We start from the raw sequence: 14,915 nt of genomic DNA, 5'->3' as shown, positions 1-14,915 counted from the left end.
CGGAGGTGGGGCTTACAAGAGGCATTCGGGGTTGGTTGGGTGATAGACGAGAGGGCCAGCGACAACCAATGAAAAGGTGAGAAGGTCTCCCTCAGGAGTCAATCATCTCGCAACCTGTTCAGGAGTCTGGGAAATACAACTCTTGCCTCACCTTTTCCACCCAATACATACGGACGTTGGAAAAATATCTGTTGAATCGGCGAGTTATTGTATTAGTCTCCCACACTAAACTATGAACTTGAGAACAGGGACCAAGCTGATTTTCTTTTCTATCATCAGGGCCCTATTGAGTACATGGTTCCCGCCCTTAACAATGTCACAAATGCGCTGGGGAGATGAAACATAAACTCGATAGTCATTTATTGAGGGCCTCTAAGTGCCAAGTACTGGGCAAGAAGCCACAAATTTATTTTTGTCAATTCAACAAACTTTTATTGAGTGTCGGCCGTGTGTCAGTATTGAGGGGGTGGAGTAAGAGGGGGAATTCAGGGCACTGCAGCTCCCAACCAGGGTGTTTAAATACAATCTGTGTTCTAACTCTTCACTTTAGAGTTAAGGAAACGGAGGCCAGACAAACTTAAGATACACCGACACTCGGGCTCGACATGCCCACCTGGCTACGGAAGGCCTGTTTAAGGAGATATCAGGAAATCCAGTTTACGTGTCAGGGTGGAGCTAGATCTGTTCATGCAACAAGCACCAAGACGGCCCTAGTCTCTGCCTAGGAAATGTGCAGTGTAGACTGAGAAATACAGTCCATGTCAGCTCCCATCCTGGGAGTGCACTGAGACAGATGGTGGGAATGGGAGGAGGAAAGGAGGGAGATGCCAGGAAGCTGGGATCAGGAGCCGTTTGCCAAAGCAAGGCCTGTGAGGTGTTGATTCGGGAACAAGTGAAAGTGTTTGTGAAGGTTTTGAGCTGGGAAAATTTGGAATCAGATTTTGTACTTGCTGTTATCCCCAAGGGTAAATAATAAGCAAACGAAAAAATCAGGGCGAAGCTAAAGCTCTAGTTAGGGCATCTCTCTGCCTTGAAAATGACCTCAAGAAATCTAGGAACCTCTGTGGAATGCAACTTGAAGATGGAAAGGTGCCTTTGTCTGAAGGTCCCTCCCTTTTTATGCCTGCTGCCGGTGTGAGGGTTGGGGATTGGGCCCTGGGACTCAGTCACTCAGTCTTCTTGGAGAGATAAACTTTTAGCTGAAGTGATTGATTTTCCCCTATTTTAATATACTATTTTAACTAATATGAGTTACTTATGATTTTTAACAGTCTGTTTTAAATACCTTTCTTGTATATTCCTCACATTATATCTTTTTACTATCTGCTTTATACTGTGTTGTTTCTATTAGTTTTCTTATCTATTTGGTTTTTCAAGAGGAAACTGTCAATCTTTCTAATTATAAAATTGTCGTGGGTGGCTGGGTGCAGTGACTAACACCTGTAATCCCAGCACTTTTGGAGGCCGAGGTGGGCGGATCAGTTGAAGTCAGGAGTTCGAGACCAGCATGGCCAAAATGGCCAAACCCCGTCTCTACTAAAAATACAAAAAAAAAAAAAAGAAAAAGAAAAGTTAGCCGGGCGTGGTGGTGCATGCCCTATAATCCCAACTACTCAGGAGGCTGAGGCATCAGAACTGCTTGAATCCAGGAGGCAGAGGTTACAGTGAGCCAAGATTGCACCACAGCATTCCAGCCTGGGCGAATCAGTGAGACTCTGCCTCAAAAAAAAAAAAAAAAGAAAAGAAAAGAAAAAATAAAATTATCTTCTCTCTATATATTAATATATGTCTTAGTCCATTCAGGCTGCTATAACAGAATACCATTGAGTGGGTGGCTTATAAACAACAAACATTTATTTCTCATGGTTCTGGAGGCTGGAAAGTCCAAGATTAAAGCACCAGCAGATTCAGTGTCTGGTAAGGAAGGGCTGCTTCTTGGTTCGTAGATACCTGTATTCTTACTGCATCTATCTTCACATGGAAGAGCTCTCTGGGACCCCCAGTGTAATGGCACTAATTTTATTCATGAGGGCTTGCCTTCATGACCTAATCACCTCCCAAAGGCCACATTTCCAAATACCATCACATTGGGGATCTGGTTTCAACATGGGAATTTTAGGGGAATATAAACTGTCTATAGCATATGTATATATATGTATGATGGTTAATTTTAATGTGTCAACTTGATTGGGTCACCAGGTGTTTAGTCAGACATTATTCTGGGTGTGTGTGTGTGATGGTGTTTCTGGATGAGATTAACCTTTGAGTTAGTAGACTGAGTAAAACTGGTTGCCCTCCCTCATGTGAGTGGGCCTCATCCAATCGATTGAAGGTCTGAATAGAACAAAAGCTTGAATAAGAGGGAATTCTTCCTGCCTAACTGCCTTCAAGTGGGAATATGGGTTTTTTTCCTGCCTTCCAACTCAAATGGAAACATTGGCTCTCCAGGGTCTTGAGCCTGCTGGCCTTTGGACTAGAACCACACCATTGGCTCTCCTGGATCTTCCGCTTACTAACTGCAGATCTTGGGACTTTTTGGTCTTCATAATTACATGAGTCAATTCCTTATGATAAATCTGTTTCCATATATGTATACATTCTATTGGTTCTGTTTCTCTGGACAACTCTGACTATTACACTGTGTGTGTGTGTGTGTGTCTGTGTGTGTGTGTGTGCGCGCGCGCGTGCGTGTGAGAGAGAGAGGAGAGAGAGATTATACTGTTATACTGGTCTGTGGGCTCAGCATCAAAGTAGGAATTTTGCAACACACCCACAGTTAACACTCACTTTTTTCCTCAACACCTAGACTCTTTCAATTTCTTAACAGAGTCAGAATTTTGGAAGAAAAGAACATTAACACTAAATTGTCATTTTATAAATTATTAAACTAAAGCTTAGAGAAATAGTCAATCATAGTCCATAAGGAATGTACTGGCTGGATAGTCCCATTTCTATGCCATACCATGGCAAGTAAAAAAAAAATAATAATGTTTGCTTAAGGCTTATATGGGAAGTGTGTCCTGTGCTTTGATTAGAAAAGTGCCCCCAAAATGTTTTTTAACCTTGTATGGTTCATGAGCACCTCTGAGAATCTATTGAAACCTGTGAGTTCTCTTCCCGGAAGTGATTCTATAAGGACACAGACATAATTTTGCATATAATTTTAGAAACTCATTCACGTAAAAAAAAAAAGGAATCTCCTTCCTGGTCTTGCCGTGACAGTCCCCAGCCCTCTCCACATGACCAGCCATCTGAGACCCATGGTAGAGCCACAAGTCTAAAACCCCTCACAGCACAGAAAGTAACTCAGAGCACGGCATGTGATCTCTCCTGGTGACACTTGAGTAGTAAGAAGTGGCAACTCAGCCATAGCAGGTCTATATTTGGACCTTCACTCATGGCAGGCCTGTTGCTATTTGTGGCTGCAGCCAGCTCATGTTACCATCCAGCTTTGGTGCCCCACTTGCAGAACTCTGGTGTAAAATAGGCAGGGGTAGCCTGTGGGGCATGCAGAGGTCACTAGGAAGGAAAGCCTGCTGAACACAGATTCAATTTTCTAGCAGAACTCCAGGTCCTCTGAGTTAAAGGAAGCATTTATGGACGCTTAGCAGGCAAGTTTTGGGGTGGTCATATTCTTCCAATGCAAATTATATTATTAGAAACTCAATGCTGCAATATTAATGCAATATCTTTCCTGTAGGTGGGAAGAGATATCATGGTAAATTGCAGATGTTTAAATTACAATAAACAGTGTAAATGTTTTCTGTGCCTTCTTAAAGCAATAATTCGCATTAACTGAACATGATGTTGGGACAGGATGTGAGAGGCTCTGATGAAGGCAGACAGGGGCTGGTGATTCTTGTAATGTGTCTTTAGGATATCTGTAGTGCTGGGACCCATTAGTTAGAACCATTTGCTAGAACAGTTTGGAAATATAGATGTTGAATATCATCTGGCTATACTATTGTGTTGTAAATACATTTTATTTAATCTGTGTGTACATGCTGAAAAATAATAACTTCATGCATTGATTCAAATACTAAAAAACCGCATCGTAATTATTTTTCACTTGTTATGCATACAGCCTCCTCCTATAGAAAGTTTTCAGGTTCGGGCAGTGTCTGCAAAGCTGATTTGAATTTCATATCACTGTAACACTTTAAGGCAAGTTTTCTTTCACTGCTGTGGCTCAGGAATTGCCAAGGGCTGCATGGATGAGCTAAAATTATATGCAAAGTTATGTTCCTGCCCTTATGGAATCACTTCTGGGAAGAGAATTCACAGGTTTCAGTAGATTCAGTAGATATACCCATGACCCATAAAAGGTTAATAAACAAGCCAAGTGAGGTGGCAGATTGCATGAGCCCAGGAGTTCAAGACCAGTCTGGGCAACATAGCAAGACCCTGTCTCTAAAAAAAAAAAAAAAAAAAAAAAAATTATTGGGGGACTTTTCTAAGTAATGCACAGGGATACACCTCCCATATAAGCCTTAGGCAAACATCTTTTTTATTTTTTTTTAACTGCTTCCCTTGGCATAGAGGAAAGGGTATCCAGCAAAGACATTCATAATGGACTATGACTAATTGCTTTACTTCTCTAAGCTTTAGTTTCACCATTTATAAAATGACAGTTTATTGTCAACTTTCCTTTCTCCCCAAATCCTGATTTTGTTAAGGAAGAGTCTAGGTGTTGAGGGGAAAAGTGACTGTTAACTGTAGGGTGTGTTGCAAAATTCCTACTTTGACACTGAGACAGTTTGTGTTGAGACCACTTTGTGTTGTGTGTTCAAAGGGCAAGTGCCAGCTTGAAAGCATGTGTTCTTATCTGTATTTGCACTAAGTGTTTTCCAGTCTTCTGACAGTTCAACTTGGTGTTTCACATTCCAGCTTCTGGTTGAAATAATTTCTTATGATGATTTATTGGTCATACAGAATCCTGGCTATTTCCCTTTGGGTAGCACATGGGAATGTAAGCGTTATTTTAGTGAACTGCTCCTCTGTCTGTAGATGGTGTGATTTAATGGAAACCTGGGTTTGAATCCAAGCTCTTCACCTGACTGGTTGTGTGTCAGGTGAAAAGCTTGGATTCAAGCACAGGGCTAAATACAGAGTAGCCCAGATAAGTTTTTGTAAAAGAAAATTGGCTATAAGCAAGCCCTTTATCCTCACAAGATCTCAGTTTTGCCATCCTAAAATCAGGAATTTTTTTTAAACATCCATGACCTGCTGAATAAAATCAGGAAATTGAATTAGATGCTCTCCAAGGGACCTCCATCCCTAGAATACCATATCTCTGCCTGGGCCCCCCGGGAGAGGAATGATCTCATAGCTGATGTCTGTGCGTGGTTATGAGGCTGTTATGCTTGGTGCCTTCTTTCATCATCGGCTGTTTTCAAGGGACAAATATGCCCACAGTAGCCATGGATGATTCCACACTGCTGTGGTCACTCTCCATGAGTGACTAGGTAGAAGGCTTCTAGCCCAGGTGGGAGATACTAAGGTAGGAATCATGATAATGATAGTAAGAACAACAACAATAACAGCAGCTAACACTTACTGAGGACTTACTTTAAGCTATGTACTATGCATAAAGTACATTATGTTATTTCATCTAAATGCCAACCTTATGAGGTAGACACTGTTAATAGAGCTGTTTTATGGTCCATTAAAGTTAGGCCTAGAGAGATGATTTTCCTGAAGTCATACTTCCAGGATGTGGCAGAAACAATGCAAACACAGGACTGTCTGAATACAGAGGGCAGTGATCTTGGGGAGCAGGGAGAGGGGACAGGAATAGGGATATTACTTAGAGATTCAAGAGGTAGAGTCAGAATCAGCATGAATTGGTTATTAATTAGATTGGGGGTGTCAAGGATGAGCTTCTGGTCTCTGGTTTGGTGCTGGAGGGGGTAGATGTCATGCTCTCATTCATGGATAGTAGCAATGCAGTGGACTTCATGGAGGGCCATGTTGGATGAGTAGGGGGTTTAAGAAGCAGTGGTGAGATAGGGAAGAGTGGGAGCTCTCAGCAGGCAGGACAGTCTGAGCCAGGGCCTAGGGTGAGTCTCACATGGAAGACCCTGAGCGCGGCCAGAAGGAACAGAGGGTGACCGCTAGGGAAGGTGGGGCTGCTTGGGAAGTATAGAGCTATGGCATGGGGTGGGGGGTCCCTGGTGCCCAGGAGAGTTGGGACTTGCCAGTAATGGAGCCCTCAGAATGCACGATGTGCAGATGTACCACTTCTGCCTGAACAAAGCAACGTATGCTGTGTAAGCTATGCTGCTATCCTGGGCAGGGACACCCCTGAGGAAGGACCATGGTGCGTGCAGTCAGCGGACTGTAGAGACAGGAGGGTTTCAAGAAAGATTTCGAGCCACAGAGGGAAATAGTGGGATTTTGGCACAGACTCTGTGCTTTAGGAAGGAGAAGTACTCTGGGGTCCCAGGAAAGAGGGAAAGCAGCATCTCTGAGAAGTTGTGCATAGCCCCAGATGGGGTAATAATCCCTTAGTCACTTGTCTGGAGCCTCCTTGACACCAGCAACTGTGTCTCATCCATTGTACCCCCAGCGCCTAGCCCGATCCTGTTCTCTTGAATTCACACCTCACCAACCCCATGAACATTCAGAGCTGGGGCAATGAATGATGCCCCACACCACAGACCATGCATGTGGTAAGGTTAGCCAGGGTCACAGAAGGACCTAGGGCTTCACCAGATGACCTCTGCATGGGTGCAGACTTTCCAGGTCATTCCATGTTGCCCCATAACACACTAACTCTGCCATGACCAGGTGGAATCTATAATGCCCCAGGAGCAGAGGCAGCAACCAGGAGACCCAGTGGAGTAGAAATGAGGAACTGCTCCTAAGCTGGGGAGACCTGCTGCTGCTGTTGCTGGCTGATAAGATGCCCATAGAGAAGAAGCATGACCCTCCCATCCTCTCAGGTTCTATTGCCAGAGGTACTTGTGCTCAGCTTCATTCTCCTACTCTTCCTCCCCCATGATGCCAAGTAAGAGCTCAACCCAGCTGTTAATGATAAGACATTATTTCTATGCAATGTGGGTAATTCTGATTAGCTGGGCAATCTGACATACAGGAGTGTGAAGGCAGGATTCAGGGCCTCTTAGGGCAGAAGGCTCTGATTACTTTGTTGATAATCATCCACTACAACAAGGGATTCAGGATGAGAGAGGAGGCAAAGTGGTGTTTCCATAGCTGGAAGGGAACTTTGACCTTGGGAACCATCGGAGGGAAACATGGGCTAAAGTGCAGGCAATGTGCATGATACCCAGGAGGAGCTAGCAATCCCTTGGGTCTGGTATGTATGGAGGGGGAGACTTGCTGGTCCAGCTCAGCACTGGTTTTGCTGGGATGCAGATTCAGTGTGAGAAGAAGTTGTGCCCTAGTTCACTTGAAGCCACACTTCTCCAGCCCTGTGTACAGGCTGCATTAGTGAGGATGAGCCAGGACTGCCCCAGCCAGAGCCTAATGGTGGACAGGTTTCTTAGTAGTAACCTCCCCATAAAGAAAACTCAATTCTGGAGTCTTCATAAATCATAGATGCTGTGGAGGCAAAACACTGGCCCTGGTGCCTGGAAACCACTGGCTTTGCGATGCTGCCTCTGGAAACCTACCTCCACTCATCCTTCTCTCCATCTAGGGGTGGACCTGATCCTGTTTGTCGTCCCAGGTGGCATGGACCAAGACATGGTGGAGCTGGTGACTTGTGTGCTTTAATCCTGCATGGTCATGGTATCTCAGCCTCAGCAGGTGTTACTGAAGTGATATTTACCACTATCTTCCATGTGAAGAGTTTTGGAGCATTGGAGAGTGGGAGAACTCCAAGAGTGATGTTCCCAAGTCTTAGAGTCTCAGGAGTAAGGTTTCCTTATGAGGATCCAGATCTCTGAAACCAATAACATACATGGCATTGGGTTAGGATAGCAGCATCTTTATCACCTAATGACTGCTGGAAGTCGACCTCTCTGTGTGGTGCTGATAGAGTACCTAGAAAAACAGCATCCCGTGGACACTTCAGAGTGAAGAGGAGAAGAGAGAAGGTCCCCAGGGGCTCACCAGGGCTGAGTCCAGGTAGTCACACTTCCACATCCCACCTCCCCAACCCGTCTACCATCAGAGAAGGCTGGTTGGTTCTTGTGTTTTTGTCTTGCTGTCAGAAAGAGCCAGGGTGAGCCCATGGAGGGAAATGTGAGGGATTTCGAAGGCAGGGTGTAGCCACGATTAACTGGGGGAGTGATAGTTGGTATGGAGCCCCAGATGAAATGACTAAGGGCCCCTCTGGGTTAAGAGCAAGACATGGTTCCATCACTGTGATCCAGAACCTCCTATTCTTGGATCAAAATGTTTCCAGCATCCTGGGTTCTTGTAATCTCCCAGGATAGGAATCAAGAGAGATCACCAGACACAGCAGCATAGAGAAAGTTTATTTTAGCTTGTGCACAAGGAAGCTGGCACTGAAGAAGAAAAGAATGGGCTGCCCCTTGAGGGCAGTAGTGTGTGGGTTAGTTTTATAAAGGCTTTCTATGGGGAAGGGTTACATTGGGGCAGGTGTAGGAAAGTTTTTCTAGTGCTTGCACAGTGGCTCAACATGCTTCCTCATACATTATATGTAGCATTAGCATTTTAAATCACCACCCCAGGGGTGATTTTTAGCATTAAAATGAAGAAGGGGTAACTATAGGTTGGAGTTTAGATCTAACTGCACATTTGGGTCTCCAAGGAAGTCCCTAGACCCCCGAAATAGGAGCTTATGGTTATAGCGGTTATAGCTTCTTGGGTCTTCTGTTACTGATTGGCTGGGAGTTAGATAAGCAAGAGCCTGACTGAGGGGCTTTTTTTTTTTTTTTTTTTTTTTTTTTTTTTTGAGACAGAGTCTCGCTCTATCCCCCAGGCTGGAGTGCAGTGGCATGATCTTGGCTCGCTGCAACGTTCGCCTTCCAGGTTCAAGCGATTCTCATGCCTCAGCCTCCCGAGCAGCTGGGATTACAGGCACCCACCACCACGCCCAGCTAATTTTTGTATTTTTAGTAGAGATGGGGTTTCACCATGTTGGCCAGGCTGGTCTTGAACTCCTGACCTCAGGTGATCCGCCCACCTCAGCCTCCTAAAGTGCTGAGATTACAGGTGTGAGCCACTGTGTGGGGCCGACTGAGGGGCTTTTATCATTTTCCTCCAGACCATCTTAACATAGGAACCTAGCTAGCCTGCCTGTCTCAAATCCTTCCTAAATGGGCCTGATGTAGAACTGTGTTGGCACCTCTGCTCTCCTCATCATTACTCCTAGCCTTTTCCTGTGCTTGCAGGACAAAACTTGGAGGGCACTGGGGCAGGCAGTGAGCAGAGCCTGGCTGGTTGTCCCCAGGAAGGAAGGGGGAGGTCCAGGCCATAAGGGCAAGGTGTCATCTCTGACCAGAGGCAGAGTTCTTCTCTGAGGACGCAGGGCAGAGTTTTTCTTCCTGAGGCCATGGGTAACTTGGCCTCCACAAATAAAGGCTGAGGAAGAGGGATGAAACTGGAGGCTTACAGCAGGAATGTCCAGGGAGGGCAGAGGGAAGGGCAGGCAGTCAGTTCAGGACATCACAGACATTCACGGCCAGAGTGTAGAGAGGCTGAAGAAGGTGGGTTTTCTGGAAGACTGTCCCAACCTCTCACGGGCCAGCTGGGCATCCAGGCATCTTCTACCTTACAAGGTAGACCAGCAGAATAGGCACCATTTAGAGATTTAGAAATGCAGTTTTCCAGACCTCACTCTAGACTTTCTGACTCTACGTTTAACCAGATCCCCAAGGCGACGTGTGTGCAGGAAAGTTTGAGAAACCTTGTTGAGAGGAGTAGTTCTGGCAGGGCTGGTGGGAGGACACCCCACTAACAGGCAGCATGCAGGGGCTGCCGTGGAGGTGACGTCACACCACATGGTGAGTTGGGGAAAGAGAGAGGCAACGAGCTCCATCTGGCGGTGCTGAGTTTGAGGGGGCTGCTGGAGGGGGCTGCTCAAGACAGCAGCTGCACCTCTGAGCCTCTGCCTCTGCATGGGGCACAGGTTAGAGCCAGAGACATGGATTTGGAGCCCTCAGAAAAGACGGGGACGTAGAAGCTGTGAGACTGGATGAGATCACCTAGAGCAAGTGGAGAGTGGGAAGAGGGCCTAGAATGGAGGTTGAGGGGATGCCTGCATATAAAGAGCAGCCAAGGGGAGGAACTTGGCAGAGACTTCAGCAGTCAGTGGCCTAGGGGAAATCCCAGCTGAGCCGGGGGACACAGAAGGGTCAATAGGATTGAATGGCATGGAGCAGTCAGGAGAGCACCAGACAGGGTCCATGAATTTCCAAATTAGGCCATGAGAAAATGTTATATTAAAAGGGCAATCAAAAGCGGAGATAGGCCAGGCGCATTGGCTCACACCTGTAATCCCAACATTTTGGGAGACCAAGGAGAGAGGATTGCTTAAGCAGGAGTTTGAGACCAGCCTGGGCAACATAGTGAGACCGTGTCTCTACAAAAATTACAAAAATTAGCCAGGCGTGGTGGTCCATGCCTGTGATCCCATCTGCTCGGGAGGCTGAGGTGGGAGGATTGTTTGAGCCCAGAAGGTCAAGGCTGCAGTGAGCTGAGATTTCACCACTGCACTCCAACCTGGGCAACAGAGCAAGACCCTGTCTCAAAAAAAAAAAAAAAAAAACAGTGGAGATAGTGGAAAGAAAACTTAATGCCTTTTTAAAAATATAGTTTGGGAAGTGGCTATTAAAAGGACAGTCTATCAGCAGAAGTGACAGTCTATCACTGCAGAAAGTTAAACAGAGCTGATAGGGGAAGCCGCTGAACTTGTTGACTTCTGTTTTCTGTGTACAACTGTGGAACAAATAGGGAAGACAAACAGCTGGCTGCTAACTTTGATCACATAAATGGAAGTTAAGGAAAACTGGATCATAAAAGTGATGGATAAGGAAAAAACAGTGCTAAACCATATCTTAAAATATTTTGCTTATTTTTCTCAAAACATATATATGTCATGTTAAAATAGTTTAATAATATTAGTTTTTTTAAAAAAAGACATTAGATTTACCACAATTTTTTAATGGGGGTAGGCATTAGGAACTGGATTGTGATGATGGCTGCACAATTTGGGGAATTTACTAAAAATCATTGAATTGTGCACTTAAAACATGAATTTTCTTCCTTTCATTCTTTCTTCCGACAGGGTCTTGCTCTGTCACCCAGGCTGGAGTGCAGTGGCAAGATAATAGCTCACTGCAGCTTCAATCTTCCAAGCTAAAGTGATCCTCCCACCTTAGCATCCTGAGTAGCTGGGACTGCAGGCACACACCACCACGCTGGGCTAGTTTTGTTTTTTGTTTTTTAAATAGAGGTGAGGTTTCTTTTTGTTGCCCAGGCTGGTCTCGAACTCCTAAGCTCAAGTGGTCCTCCCACCTCTGCCTCCCAAAGTGCTTGGATAATGGGTGTCAGCCACTGTACCTGACCTGTAATATTTTTCTGTGCTTGGAAAGTCTTTTGTTGGTCATCTATGATACTTCTCTACAAAAATACAGATGTATAACTTGAGATTAAAGATTTTCTCTTATTCTCCTGGGACCATACATCTCTGAATATTAAACTCTTTTTTTCTTTTGGATGAAGTTACCAATACAACTTTTAGTCACATGTAAGCAAAATAACATAAACATATTACAAATTTTGGTAAATAATAATAATTATTATTGTTATTTTTGAGACGGAGTCTCGCTCTGTCACCCAGGCTGGAGTGCAGTGGCGTGATCTTGGCTCACTGCAACCTCCGCCTCCCAGGTTCACGCCATTCTCCTGCCTCAGCCTCCCAAGTAGCTGCGACTACAGGCGCCCGCCACCACGCCCGGCTAATTTTTTGTATTTTTAGTAGAGATGGGGTTTCACCGTGTTAGCCAGGACGGTTTCGATCTCCTGACCTCGTGATCTGCCCGCCTCGGCCTCCCAAAGTGTTGGGATTACAGGCGTGAGCCACCGCGCCTGGCCAATAATTGTTAAATGACAAATAAAATGGAAATGCATCTCTTAATGAGGTAGATGAAGCTTTTTTAAAAAAAAGTTGATTTGTGTATCCATTGATGAAAATAACATATTTTAGACTGCAACAGGAATTAGGGTCAATTGTCTTTCCGCTTTTCATTTTGTTGATGTAAGAACAGAGCAACCTTGCTTAGCTACATAATCAAACATTGATGGAAATGAAAGTGTTTTATTATAGCAATGTCACTCACATTTTTGAACTCTTTCTGAAATGTGTTTCAAAAAGTACATAGTGATCATCATGAAAAATTATTTTTAATCATATATTAGCTGACAATTTGATTAGATCCTCCTTCAACTTTATTGAAAGCAAAGAACTGGAAACCACTTAGCTTGAAAACAAATTTTTTCTTATGCATTCATTAATGTCATTCACCCTCCACCATTGATAGCAATACTTCAAATTGTCCTTCCATTTAGTCCCCTGGAGGTTTTTTTTTTTTTTTTTTTTTTTTTAATTCCCAAGCAATGAAATCTTACAGCGCAATGAAATATTCAGGATAAGTGAGAGGTATAGTTTTACTTTTGTAATAAAGAGAAAAAGGACTATTGTGAAAAAAGAATCTACATGAAGCCTCAAATGCTAGTTCCTTCCCAGGCAGAGCAGCTCTGGGAAAGATTAAATATAAAGTTGAGCATCTGGGAGCTGATCCTCCTGAAGCTATCTATACCCATGTACCCCTTGGAAAGTCTTCGCATACAGATTCCATAGCCCGAAGAGTGATGGTGGAAATGCCACCCTTTGATGGAGTCTGGAGAGGGAAAGGGGAGAAAGAGAGAATAGCAGCTAGCAGAGAAAGCTGGGTGGAAAGTTTATTTTTAGTCTGGGACAATGAACTAGTCATCTATTGTGGCATAACAAATTATTTCAAAACTTGACAGCTTAAAACAACAAATATTTATTCTCTTGAATGGTTTCTGAGGGTCAAGAACCTGAGAACAGTTCGTCTGGGTGATTGTGGCTCAGGGTCTCTCATGAGGCCTGGTGACCACTTTCCGTTGGTTCTCCTAATACGTCTTATACCCGCAGCAATGCTGCCAACTTCTTTGGCTCACCTGCCAGCCAACCTTGGTTCACCTGTGTTTCCATATGTTTTTCTTGCTTTTACAGCCACTGGGGACCAGCTCTGGCCAGGACAATTCCATTTGCCATGATGTGGGTTGAAATCACAACTTCTCCCGGGCGCAGTGGCTCACGCCTCTAATCCCAACACTTTGGGAGGCCAAGGTGGGTGGATCACAAAGTCAGGAGTTTGAGACCAGCCTGGCCAACATGGTGAAACCCTGTCTCTACTAAAAAATACAAAAATTAGCTGGGTGTGGTTGTGGATGCCTGTAATCCCAGCTACTTGGGAGGCTGAGTCAGGAGAATCACTTGAAACCAGAAGGCGGAGGTTGAGTGAGCAGAGATCGCGCCACTGCACTCCAGCCTGGGCAACAAGTGCAAAACTCCATCTCAAAAAAAAAAAAAAAAAAGAAAAAGAAAAGGAAATCAAAACTTCTTCTATGACATTTGAACTCCCTGTGAAGTTTATCCTGTGTTACAGTTTTTCTCTCAGTCTTAGAGTATCCTTTAGTGTCCTCTTCATAATTACTCTCCTATCATAACTCTCCTATCATCTAATACTTTTTTTTTTTTTGAGATGGAGTCTCGCTCCATCACCCAGGCTGAGGTGAAGGAGTGCAATCTCAGCTCACTACAACCTCCGTCTTCTGGGCTCAAGAGACCCTCCTGCCTCAGCCTCCTGAGTAGCTGGGATTACAGGCGTGTGCCACCACGCCTGGCTAATATTTTTGTATTTTTGGTAGAGGGGTTTTCACCATATTGCCCAGGCTGGTCTCAAACTTCTGAGCTCAAATGATCTGCCTACCTTAGCCTCCTAAAGTGCTGGGATTACAGGCGTGAGCCACTGTACCTGGCCTAATACTCCTTTAGAGTGAACTGTCTTCCTCTGATATAGCCATAAATGCCTATATTTAGTTCTGATAGACTTGTAGATGATAATCTTCTTCTAACCTCTGATTTATTATCCTACTAGAAAGTTAAGAATTGGAATGTTCATTCTCAGGTTCTGGGGAGGATTTTCTTTGGGGGCGTGTTATATTATTTTGTAGGAAATGCCATTTTGTTATATGGAAAAAAAAATCATAGCTTGAGCTCCTCCAACAAAGTGTTGTAATTTAGAAATTCTTAGGAAGCTTCTCATAATGAATCAATTAAAAATTAATAACAATATAGCCAACTCTATGTTGTCTACAAGATACACACATTAGATTCAAAAATATAAATAGATTGAAACTAAAAGGATAGAAAAAGATAAATCATGTAAACAGCAACCACAAGAAAGCTAGAGGGGCTGTACTGACATCCGAAAAAATGGATTTAAAACAAAAAAGTGTTAGTAGAGATAAAGAGGGATACACTGTCATTAGAAAAGAGCCAATCTGCCTGGCGCGGTGGCTCATACCTGTAATCCCAGCACTTTGGGAGGCCCAGGCGGGCGGATCACGAGGTCAGGAGATCGAGACCATCATGGCTAACATGGCGAAACCCCGTCTCTACTAAAAATACAAAAAATTAGCCAGGCGTGGTGGCGGGCGCCTGTAGTCCCAGCTACTTGGGAGGCTGAGGCAGGAGAATGGCATGAACCTGGGAGGCGGAGCTTGCAGTAAGCCGAGATCGCGCCGCTGCACTCCAACCTGGGTGACAGAGCGAGACTCCTTCTCAAAAAAAAAAAAAAAGAAAAGAGCCAATCCATCAGAAAGATATGACAATTACATATTTATATACACCTAACTACAGAATACCAAAATATGTCAAACAAAAACTGACA

At 44.4% G+C, this 14,915-nt stretch overlaps 1 protein-coding gene across 1 annotated transcript in view; it reads left to right on the top strand.

Annotated features, from left to right (window-relative positions):
• The first annotated feature begins 3,098 nt into the window (after positions 1-3,098).
• The window catches only part of FSD2 (fibronectin type III and SPRY domain containing 2), a 51,074-nt gene continuing 39,257 nt past the window's right edge, over positions 3,099-14,915 (top strand). The window contains exon 1 of the mRNA XM_019010845.4: positions 3,099-3,611. The gene's annotated coding sequence lies outside the window, so the exon portion shown is untranslated. The remainder of the gene's footprint in view (positions 3,612-14,915) is intronic.

Source organism: Gorilla gorilla, chromosome 16 (assembly GCF_029281585.2).
Source record: "Gorilla gorilla gorilla isolate KB3781 chromosome 16, NHGRI_mGorGor1-v2.1_pri, whole genome shotgun sequence".
Lineage (NCBI taxonomy): Eukaryota > Metazoa > Chordata > Mammalia > Primates > Hominidae > Gorilla > Gorilla gorilla.
This window is presented reverse-complemented; position numbering and strand designations above follow the sequence as displayed.